The 12,306-nt window shown below is 38.9% G+C and overlaps 1 long non-coding RNA gene across 1 annotated transcript in view; it reads right to left on the bottom strand.

Annotated features, from left to right (window-relative positions):
• The window catches only part of LOC117797091, a 41,360-nt gene that overhangs the window by 9,236 nt on the left and 19,818 nt on the right, over nt 1-12,306 (bottom strand). Inside the window, exon 3 of the long non-coding RNA XR_004621963.1 lies at nt 12,192-12,271. This is a non-coding gene — a long non-coding RNA (uncharacterized LOC117797091). The remainder of the gene's footprint in view (nt 1-12,191; nt 12,272-12,306) is intronic.

Genomic DNA, 12,306 nt, shown 5'->3' with positions numbered 1-12,306 from the left:
ACTCATAAAGATCTGTTACTCAATACGCATCATTCCCGGTATTTGTAATTTGTGCCCTCGTATTTTTTTTATTTTTTTCCCTTAATTGGTCTAGATAAATGTTTCTTTAATTTTATTGATATTTTCAAAGAATCACTTTTTGGCTTTAAGTTTCTTGATTAGGCATCTGTTTTCAATTTCACTCATTTCTGTTCATTATCTTTTTCCTTGTATTTTCTTTTATTTAGCTCCTTCATCTCACTTTTTAAGGTGAAAGTTTCCATCACTGGTTTTAGAATTTTCTTCTTTCCAAATATACACATTTAAAGCCCTAAATTTCCTGGGGTGGTTCAGCCAGTTGAGCATCTACCTTTTTTTTTTTTAAGATATTATTTATTTATTTGACACAGAGAGAGAGAGAGAGGGAGAGCACAAGCAGGGGGAGGGGCAGAGGGAGAAGCAGACTCCCCACTGAGCAGGGAGCTGGATGCTAGTGTATCAATCCTAGGACCTGAGATCATGACCTGAGCCAAAGGCAGACGCTTAACCCACTGAGCCACCCAAGCGCCCCAAGTGTCTGACTCTTGTTTTAGGCTCAGGTCATGATCTCAGTGTCCTGAGATCGAGGCCTGCCCACATCAGGTTCCACGAGCTCAGCAGGGAGCCTGCTTGAATTCTCTCCCTCTCCCTTTCTCTTTGCCCCCCCTTCCACTCATATGCTCCCGCTCTCAAATAAATGAATCTTTAAAAAAAAAACCCTCTAAATTTCCACTTAAGCTCTACTTTAGCTGTAGCCCCCAAATTTTGTCACACTGTATCTTGGATTCACCGCAAAATATTTTCTGACTTTCTTTGTTATTACTTCTTCAAGCCATTCACTATTAAAAAACATGTCATCTAATTTGCAAGTATTTGGGGATCTCACTTATCTTTCTGTCATTTATTTCTAATTAATTTCACTGTGCTCAGAGAATATATTCTGTAATATTTAAACTTTTCAACTTTACAGAGACTTGGTTTATGGAGAATTTACCACGGACACCTGGAAAGAATGTGTTCTGCTGCTGTTGAATGAGTTGCTCTAGAAATATCAATTATGTAAAGTTGGTTGATTATTTTAAACATTCTGTCTATATTCTTATTGATTTTTTTTGTCTAGTTGTTCTGTGATTTACTGAAAGAGGATTGTTGAAATCTCTAGTTATGATTTTTTATTTTCTATTTTATTTATGTGTTTTGAAGCTCTGTTTTTAGGTGCATACCCATTTAGATTTGGTACTCCCTCTTAATGAACTCACCCCTTGATCACCATGAAATGTCCCTCTTTATATCCAGTAATATTGTTTGTCCCGAAGTCTACTTTTTCTCCTACTAATATAGCCACTCCCCACTCCTGGTTCTTCATGAATAGTATTTGCCTGCTATATCTTTTTCTACCTTTTTTTTATTGTAATCCATCTATTTCTTCATATTTAATTAAGTTTTTTTGAACAGAAAACAGGGTTTTTTTCTCTCCAATCTGACAACTTCTGTATTTTATTTCCATTAGTACCATGTCTTCATTAAAGAGGGATAGAGACCGGCCAGACCTGCAAACAAAAGGCAAATGACCACCCAAAAGGCAGATCAGGCCCAAGGAATTTAAGGGCAGGCCAATGGTCTGCTGAGAGGAGTCAAGGAGGTCAGGACCTTGCAATAACCCCCGGAGGGACTCAGTGTGAGATTTCAGACATGGGGCCGCGAGGAGTCCTGCAGGTGGAGGTGGCCCACAGTCTCCTTGAAGCAACTTCTGCCTGATTGCCAGACTAGAGAGCTGCAACATTTTCTGTAAAGGGTCAGATAGTAAATATTTTAGATTTTAGGGGCTGGATTTGGCCCATAGAACCTAGTGCTGATCCCTGCCATAGATTATTTTCTGGTCCTGGTCTGGTTTTTGGCCTTTCCTGTCCATTTCGTTTCTTCTCCCCCATAAAGAAATTCATTAGTTATTTGTCCCATTCGTATCCTGCATCCATGCAACAGCTTCCAGGTCTTCCTCCTCATTCTCTTTGTCCTCACCACGCTTTGTCTCCCTGCCCCTGTGGTGCTGCTGGTGCGGTGAGAGCCGGGGGACCTCCCATGCCTCCCTCACCTGGGTTTTCCAATAGGCACAACGCTGTGGTCTGTTTCCATGATTGTCTCACACCAGGCTGCTTGTGGCTGCTCCTTCCTGTGCAGCTCTCTCATCCAAACAAGTTCAACCCAGACTAAACCGCAGCATCCCAGGAACAGGAGGGAAGAGTGAGGAAAACAAAACGGATGTGATTCTTGGATGTCCTGGGAGGTAACAGACTGAGGCATCTCCAAATCAGCTTTCTAAGCATAGGATTTAGAACATTTAAGTTTAATTCATTTTCAGTGTGCTTAGACTTAAGTCTACCATCTTGTGATTTATTTGTATTCTGTTTGTCAGGCTTTTTGTTTGTTTCTTTTTTTTTCTGCTCCTTTTTGGGAGTATGGAGTGTTTTTGGATATAACACTTTTATTCGTTGTTGAATTATTGGCGACTCTAAGTTTTTTAATGGTTGTTTTGGAGTTTATAAGCATCTTTTAACTTATAACTGTCTGCATTCAAATAATATCACATGTATAATAAAAGAAAGCTTTACAGCAACATACATCCAATGTCCACAACTCATCCTTTGTGCTTGTGTTGTCGTCCTTTTGCTTCCACCTCCATTATAAAATTCAACATACTTTGTTTTACTTAAACATTTATCTTTTAAAGACATTTATTTTTTTTTTTTTTTAAAGATTTTATTTATTTATTCGACAGAGATAGAGACAGCCAGTGAGAAAGGGAACACAAGCAGGGGAAGTGGGAGAGGAAGAAGCAGGCTCAGCAGAGGAGCCTGATGTGGGGCTCGATCCCATCACACCGGGATCACGCCCTGAGCCGAAGGCAGACACCCAACCGCTGTGCCACCCAGGCGCCCCNGTCCTTTTGCTTCCACCTCCATTATAAAATTCAACATACTTTGTTTTACTTAAACATTTATCTTTTAAAGACATTTAAATACTTATCCACATACCGACTTTTTGTGTTGGTTTTCCAAGTCTCCATTTGTTACCATTATTCTTTCTTCTAAGAGAAATCCTTTCCTATTTCTTGTGCTACACATTTACAAACTACACATTCTCTCAGCTATTTTTGATCTAAAAAATAATTTCTTTCTTTTCTCCTTAATTTCTAAAAGACATTTTCATCAGATATAGAATTCTACATTGACCCTTATTTTATTTCAGCACTTAAAATGATTAATTCATTGGATTCTGGCTTCCACTGTTGCCCTTAAAAGTCTGTGGTCATTTTTATCTTTGCTTCCCTGTAGGTAACATGTCTGTCTTTCTTTCTGGCTTCTCTAAGTGCTTCTCTTCTCCTTAGTTTTCAGTGATTTGATTGTGATATGACTTGATGTTGTTTATCTTGTTTGGGGTTATTTAATTTCTTGTATGTGGAAACTTCTGGTCATTATTTCTTCATTTTTTTTTCAATATTCCTTTTCTGGATCTCTACATCGTATCACCTTTATATTTTGATACAGGAAATTGAGACTCAGTTAAATTTTTTTACTCTTTTTCTTTCTGTACTTCATTTTGGATTTTCTCTTTCCACATATTTGGTTTCACTGGTCTTTTTCTCCTGCAATGTCTAATTGTCTAGTGAGTCTATCCAGATAATTTTTCATGTCAGACATTGTATTTTTCTTCTCTAGAAATTCCATTCATTTTTAAAAAATATATCCTCCATTTCTTTAATTATTTGGATATTGCTGTTCTCTAAATCCTAGAGCATGTGTACAATAACTACTTTAAAGCCCTCGACTTCAACTTCTATCATCTGTATCATCTCTGGGCCTGCTTCTATTGATTGGTTTTCCTCCTGGTTATGGTTTATATTTTCCTTCTGCTTTGCATGTCTAAAAATTTTTGACTGGATGGTAGATACTGTTAATAAAAAGTTACTGATGCTCAGAATATTTTATCTTCCTTTAAAGAGTGTTGAGTTTTCTTTTACTGACAGGATGAGTGTTTTTTAGCAGAAAAAAGACACAATTATAGGGCTTACCTCATTTGTTCCTATTTTCTCGGGATCACAGTCCTATACTATCCATTGTCCAATATCTAAAAACAGGGTTTTGTTTTTTCCTCCCCCCCACCATTTTTCTAGTTGTTTATGGTGATAGGGCAATTCCTGTACCAAATACTCCTCCATANGCTTACCTCATTTGTTCCTATTTTCTCGGGATCACAGTCCTATACTATCCATTGTCCAATATCTAAAAACAGGGTTTTGTTTTTTCCTCCCCCCCCCACCATTTTTCTAGTTGTTTATGGTGATAGGGCAATTCCTGTACCAAATACTCCTCCATGGTTGGAAACAAAGTCCTGAATTCATGACTAAGTCATTGTCTGGCTAAATAAAACCAATCTAGTCGTCTAGCTTAATATTGTATAGTCTGAAATTTGAAGATACTATTTCATGACTACTTTTTTTTTCTGTGTTACCATGAGGTGTCAAAGTTCCATTGGTGTTTGGTTGTAAATCTTCATTTCATCAGCTATATGGCAGCTATGGTGTGATAGTTACATACATCCTTTCAGAGTCAGAGCACATTGGTTAAAGACTCACTTGTGATGCTTGTCACCTGTGTGACCTTGGGTAAGTTTTTAAATTTTTCTTTGCCTACTTTACCATCTGCTAACTTGGGATAATCATAGTACCTACTTCAAAGGATTGTTCTGAGGGTTCAATGAGTGTCTACATAGAAAGTGCTCAGGGAAGTTACTTAGCATCTGCATCCTTAGTTTCCCTTCTGTGATATTGGGATATTACTGCCTACTTCCTAGGGGTGTATTGAGGGGTAAATATTGGTTCTTGAAAGTAGTCATATTTTTTGACACCTTGAGTTCTTTCAATTTGAAATTTTCGTTCTTTAATTCTGGGATGGATTTTTCTCTCTTCCTCTGGTATCTGATAATTAGGTATTGAAACTTTTTTATATAAAGGAACAGAGAGTAAATATTTTAGCCTTCAACAGCGATATGGTTTCTATTGCAACTATTTGATTCTGCTGTTGTAGTGTGAAAGCAACCATAAGTAATATATAAGTGAATGGGCCTGGCTGTTTTCCAATAAAACATTATTGACAAAACTAGGCAGTGGTCCAGGCTTGGCCATAGGCCATAATTTGCCAACCCATCATAAACTATAGTTAGTGAACCTATCACTTCCAACTCCACTTTAAATTCCTGGAGTTCAGAAACTGTGCCTTTATTTTGTTTGTATTTTTATATCTCCTACTCAGTGCCTGGTATAAAGTAGGTGCTTACTTATGGATTTCTTTAAAATAATTATTTATTGAACTCCTACCAGGCACCAAAGCTCCAGTAAAACGCATATTGTAAGGTAATCTCTGCCTACTCTTGCTTTTCTACCCAAGGAAGCAGGATGGAAATGCCACCTGAAGAATTAGAAAAGAAGGAGCCTATTCTAGTATGAACAATCCTGCTAAGTTTTATGTTCTTCCAGCATTTGGGTTATTTATGTTTCCTCTGCACCTTGCAGAAGTAGTTTAACCTAGTCATGGCCATCTTTAAATCCTTATTATCTGGCTACATTCCCTAGACAGGACATTACAAGTTTCCTTGATGATCATTTCACTTTGAACCTCATGGAAGGGTGGGTTCAGTTTCTGGTCCTCTGAGTGTTGGAGCCAGGACAATGTGTGTAACTCTGTTACGTTAATGATGAGGAAAGCAACATATGTTTGATGAAGAGGATTTCCTGTCCCTGCCCTATCCCCCATCCTCACCTTTACACACCTATCACGCAACTCTGCTTGCCTCAGTAAATACACCCTGACGGTACTTATGTCCCTGAGGTTCATCTTTGATCTTGGGTTCTATAAACTTCTTCACCAGGATATTTTAGAGGAAAGAGTAAAAAGTCAATCTCATCTTTAACTCTTTAGTAGATAAAATAAGATTATTATGATGTTATAAAATGATCATTTTTACACAAGAGAAAGGGGAAGGGAAGCCATCACAAAACATCAAATTAATTCCATTTCTATGCTTGCCAATAAAGCAAAGATATTTAAACCAATACAAATTTTCCGTGCATGTTCCTTTGGGGGAAAAAAAAGTAGATGGCTGTATCACAAACAATGAAGGCCCCTGTTCCGGTGTCTGTGTGTGTGTGTGTGTGTGTGTGTGTGTGTGTGCTTGCGCTTGAGAAAGAAGCTATAATATAAACACACTTAAAAATCACTACATCTTAATTGAGGCAGGGTTGGCACCACTTGACTCACTCAGGTCATGTAAAAATTACCATTTAGCCTTGTTTAAAATCAGAGCTTCCTATGTTGGCTGCAGATGCATATCCCACCTAGGGAAGCAAAAACAATGACCTGATAGCTGGGACATTAAGGGATGGGTGTTGATGAAGAGATTTCCTTGTATTATTTTCATTAGTTTTCCTGCTTGCCTCATCAATTCTTGGTAGGCTTAGGTGCCAAAAAGTAGAGATTATTTTATGGAGCATCTTGTGAATTTATTTCCTCTAAAACTTGATGATATTCACCTTAGTGATATAACAGAGCACGGTCTTTTTACTGCCGTTAGAAACAAATGGACCGGGATGTGCGTAATCACGAAATGCCCTAGGGATCTAGTTCAGGCACACTCAGATAAGCTCTCACCCATCTGTGGCCATTGTCTTCCAAGTTCACACATGATGCCACCCGCCTACCCCCCACCCCTGCTGTGTTGATATTCCTGTTATCAGTGTTCCTGAAGATAGGAATCTTTGTTCCAGTATGTGACTAGGACATATTTCTATCTTCTATTGGTGGCCCCCGCCTTCAAGTTGTCTGTTTTAGCAGCGCTCTTCTTTCTTGCCTTCACCACAACACCTAACTAGCTCAGTTTGCTCTATACCAGGGTTTCTCTGCTGCTTCGTTTTTGACATCTTGAGTTAGATAATTCTTTGTTAGAGGTAGTGGTGATTATCCCATGCGTTGTAGAAGGTTTATCAGCATCCCTGTCCTCTATTCACTAAGTGCCTAGCTCACCCCCTAGTTGTGACAGCCGAAAGTGATTACAGGTCCTGCCAAAGTTCTCCTGGGAGGTGCAGCGTGCAAAACTACCTCTAACTTAATGCTATATACCAAGTCGATTCTTCTACCAGTGGTATCCAAAGTCAAATAAATCCTGCCCTATTTTATAATATATTTTGCTCCTAAGTGAACATTTCTTTCAATACATCATTTTAAAGATAAGGAAATGGAGATCCACGGTAATGAATTCAATTAACCAAGATGACATCGTTCACTGATGACAAGGCCTTATTTCATTTCCGTGCTGCTTCTGAGCTGGCCTGCTCCTATTCACTCGATCACAGCAAGTTGTCAGCAAAGAGGTGCTACATCTTCTGCTCTGTGCTGTACAAGCAACCATCATTAAGTAGCTAATTAGTTACCCTTTCGTTCATGCAGTCAACAAATATTTGAATGGCTTCTTTGCACCAGGTACTGTTGTAGGTTCAGGAGATATAGTCACGAGCACCCAGTCTGCCTCTGCCATCCATGAGGACATATGAAATAGGTCAGGTGGAGAGAAATATAAATCTATAAAGGGAGATTGGGGATTAGGAAGGGGCTGTGATCCTATGCGATCCACCTGGATATCCGAGAGAAGAGCATTCCAGGCATGGGAAAAGCAATACACACAGGCTCTGAGACGGAAATGTGCTCAGCTTGTTTAAGAGCATGAGTGACCCGAGAAGGCAGTGGTAGGAGATAGGACTGGAGAGGGGCCAGAGGCAGACAATCTAAACCATAGAGACAGGGTGGTGATGTTGATTTTCTATGCGATGGGAAGGTGATTGTCAAGTTCAGATCCCAGCTCTGCTACTTTCAGTTTATGACCTTGGGAAGTTACTCAATCTCTGTAATTAAATTCCCTCAGTTGTTCTGTGAGGAGTTGTGATGCTATTACTGGATAGGGTTGTGTGAAGTTTTAAAAGTTAACATATTTTAAAGTACTTAGAATAGTGCCTATAAGTACTAAAAAGAAGTTACCAGTTATATTATCAACTGTTTAAATGATCATTCTGACTGCTGAATATGGAACCAATTAGGGGAGTAGGGGGGTGTAATATGAAAACAAGGAAAATAGTTAGGGGGTTGTTACAACAATCCAGAGTATTATAAAAGATGTTTGAAGAAACGGCCTGAGTATTTGGAGTATAGTTTGAAGGTAATACCAATAAAATGACTGCTGGTTTGGATGTAGAGTCTAAGAGGAAATGAGGAGTCAAAGACGACAGCAGGTTCTTTAACTCGGTCCACTAAAGCAGTTGCCTGTTGCTCAGATGGGGAAGAGGGCAGAAGCGACTAGTTTGGGGTGGAGAATTAGTCCCTTAAAAAGTTAAAAATTGAGCTACCCTATGATCCAGCCATTGCACTACTGGGTATTTACCCTGAAGATACAGACATAGTGAAGAGAAGGGCCATATGCACCCCAATGTTCATAGCAGCATTGTCCACAATAGCTAAATCGTGGAAGGAACTGAGATGCCCTTCAACAGATGACTGGATTAAGAAGCTGTGGTCCATATATACAATGGAATATTATTCATCCATCAGAAAGAACGATTTCTCAACATTTGCTGCAACATGGATGGCACTGGAGGAGATAATGCTAAGCAAAATAAGTCAAGCAGAGAAAGACAATTATCATATGGTTTCACTCATTTTTGGAACATAAGAAGTAGGAAGATCGGTAGGAGAAGAAAGGGAAGACGGAAGGAAGGGTAAACAGAAGGGGGAGTGAACCATGAAAGACTATGGACTCTGGGAAACAAGCTGAGGGCTTTAGAGGGGAGGGGAGAGGGGTGGGGAAATGGGATAGGCCGGTGATGGGTATTAAGGAGGGCACGTATTGCATGGAGCACTGGGTGTTATACGCAACTAATGAATCATGGAACTTTGCATCAGAAACCAGGGATGTACTGTATGGTGACTAACACAATATAATAAAAAATATTATTATTTTTTAAAAAAAAGAGCCCATCTGGGGGCATCTTAAGTATGAAATATTTGTTTGGCATCTAAATAAATATGCTGAATAGTTGACCTGGTTCACAAACTAGAAAGTCAGGAGAGAAAACTGAGCTGGATATGCACAGTTGCAAGTTGTCAGCAAGAAAAAGCTCTTTGAAGCTGTGAGCCTGGACGCAAGCACCGCTAAGGAGTGTTGTGGATAGAAAAGGAGAGGACCAAGGGAAGAGCTGGGTTTGCTGGCTGGCAAGATAAGGAGAAGCAGTTGAGGGGAGGGAGACAGAACTGTGAGGAAGGGAAGAGGTTTTAAAAGGGGCAAGTGCTGCTCTGGAATCCAACAGAAGAAAGTGTCCCAAAAGCTAAAAAGAAAGTAGAAATTGTTTAACCTGCAGAGATACTTTTTCTTTTCTAATTCTGCACATTTGATTTTTTTTTAATTACTAAGTTATGATCTGGGAAGAGAAAAAACACCAAATGATGAGATCAGAATCTATGACCTATTTTACCATGGGTGTGACTGATTCCAGAGAAGGTGGCTGAGAGGTTGGGAAGTTGAATGCTCTCAGAAGCTTCACAGGCCTCATAATACACCAACCGAAGCCCAAGGCCCTGTACCTCGGAGCCAGGCAGCTCAGTGTACCAATGAGCTCTATGCTAAGTTATGATGAACTCCCATAGGGAACCTTCTCAATTTCTAGGGCTGCTCTCAATTTATTGCTATAATTTTTAATACCATATTTGGCACACAATAAAAAATAACTTAGCACATGAGAAGACAATTTTTTTTAAACAGCAAGATTAAATTACAGTAGAAACAGATCCACAGAGGCTGTGACAATGAATTGAAAATAATTATGCTTCTTGCATTCTAGTAAATAAAAGACAAGATTGAGAAACAAGACAGATGAGTAGAAAATATAAAAGAAGATAAAGCAGAGTTGAAAAAAGACAAATAACAGAAAAACTAAGAAACAAATAGGTGGGTTTAATAGCAGATCAGTGAGAGCTAGAATTAGTGAACTGAACAACAGGTCAGAAGAAAGAACCCGGAACGACAAAGACACACGAGGTTGAAATATGGAAGAGAAGGCGGCGGACACAGGGAATACAGAGAGCAAGTCTAACAAACAGACTTGGGGCAGAAGAAAATTTGAAAGTAAAAAGGCTAAGAATTCCAAAGCTACCGAAACATAAATATAAATTGAATTCTAACAGGTGTGAGGCGATATCTCAGTGTAGTTTTGATTTGTGTTTCCTTGATGATCAGGGACGTTGAGCATCTTATCCTGTACCTGTTGGTCATCTGGATGTCTTCTTTAGAGAAATGTATATTCATGTCTTCTGTCCATTTCTTTTTCTTTATCTATTTTTCTTTCTCTTTCTTTCTTTTTTTTTTTTCAGAGAGAGGGAGAGTATGAATGGGATGAGGGGAAGGGGCAGAGGGAGAGGATGAGAGAGAATCTTCAGCAGCCACTCACAACCCTGAGATCATGACCTGAACCAAAATCAAGAGTCAGATGTTTGACCAATGGAGCCACTCATGTGTCCCACTCCTGCCCATTTCTTAACTGGATTATTCATTTTTTGGGTATTGAGTGTTACAAGTTCCTTATATATTTTTGATACTGACCCTTTTTGGATATATCATTTGCAAATCTCTTCTCCCATTCCATAGGTTGCCTTTTAGTTTTCTTGATTGTTTCCTTTGCTGTGCAGAAGGGGGAACCCTCTTGCACTGTTGGTGGGAATACAAACTGGTACAGCCATTCTGGAGAACAATATGGAGGGTCTTAAAAAGTTAAAAATAGAACTACCCTACAATCCAGCTCTCGTGCTACTAGGCATTTACCCCCAAAATACAAAAATACTAATGTGGGAAACACCCCCCCCCAATGTTTATAGCAGCAGCATCAACAACAGCCACACTGTGGAAGCAGCCCAAGGGCCCATCAACTGATGAATGGAGAAAGCATATGTGGTGTATATAAAGCATGGAGTATTACTCAGCTATTAAAAAAAAAAAGAATGAAATCTTGACATTTGCAACAACATGGATGGAACTAGAGTTTAATACGCTAAGCGAAACAAGTCAGTCAGAGAAAGACAAATACCATATGATTTCACTTATATGGGGAATTTAAGAAACAAAACAAAGGAGCAAAAAGGGGGAAAGGAGAAAGAAAAAAAGAGAGGCAAACCAAGAAACAGACTCTTAACTATGGAGAACAAACGGATGGTGAAACAGGTGATGGGGATTCAGGAGGTCGCCTGTTGTGATGAGCACCAGGTGATGGATGGAAGGGCTGAATCACTGTATTGTGCACCTGAAACTAATACTGCACCATGTTAACTAACTAGAATTTCTTTTTTCTAAAAAAATTATTTGAAAGAGAGAGAAAGAGCATGAGAGCAGCAAGGGTCAGAGGGAGAAGCAGACTCCCTGCTGAGTAGGGAGCCTGATGAGGGACTCGATCCTGGGACTCCAGGATCATGACCTAAGCCAAAGGCAGTCGCTTTACCAACTAAGCCACCCAGGCGCCCTAACTGGATTTTTAAAAAAATAAATAAATTGAAGCAGGATACACAGGTGGGATAAATATTTTTTAAATGTACACATGGAAATATCATACTAACATTTTTCAAAACCAAATACAAAGATAAAACATTAAAAGCAGCTAGAGAATAGATTGCAATTTTTCTTCAAAAGAGCAAAATTGAAGGAAAAGCTGCCTGCTTAGAAGACAATGGAAGCTAGAGGTAAAGGTAACGCTAAAATCAAATTACACCAGCCTGTAATTTTGCCAGTGAAGATGTCCTTCAAGAATGAGCATGCAAGAAAGACACGTTCAGAAAAATAAAAACAATTTACCACCAGCAGAAGTGCACTAAAGAAATACTGAAGGGACTTAATCAAAAGAAAAAGTCCACAGTTGCAAACAAGGAAACGTAAGGAATGCAGAGTAATTCAAAGGATATTACATAGTAAATCCAAGGTAGACAACAGTAATTGCATTATGCTATAAGTTTTTAAGTACATATCATTAAAAAACATTAAAAAACAAAAGTACGCAATTTGGAAGGAGTTAAATGAAATCAAAGACACCTTACCTTGTCCACAATAGGGGTAAAAACACAAGTCAAATTTGACTTTGATTAGTCAAGAATGCATCTTGTCATCTCTAGGTGACCTTTGAAAATGATAAAATATTATATAACTATGATA

The sequence above is a fragment of the Ailuropoda melanoleuca genome, chromosome 18, assembly GCF_002007445.2.
Source record: "Ailuropoda melanoleuca isolate Jingjing chromosome 18, ASM200744v2, whole genome shotgun sequence".
NCBI lineage: Eukaryota > Metazoa > Chordata > Mammalia > Carnivora > Ursidae > Ailuropoda > Ailuropoda melanoleuca.
The sequence above is the reverse complement of the archived record's forward strand: the minus strand, read 5'-3'. Positions and strand labels throughout refer to the sequence as shown.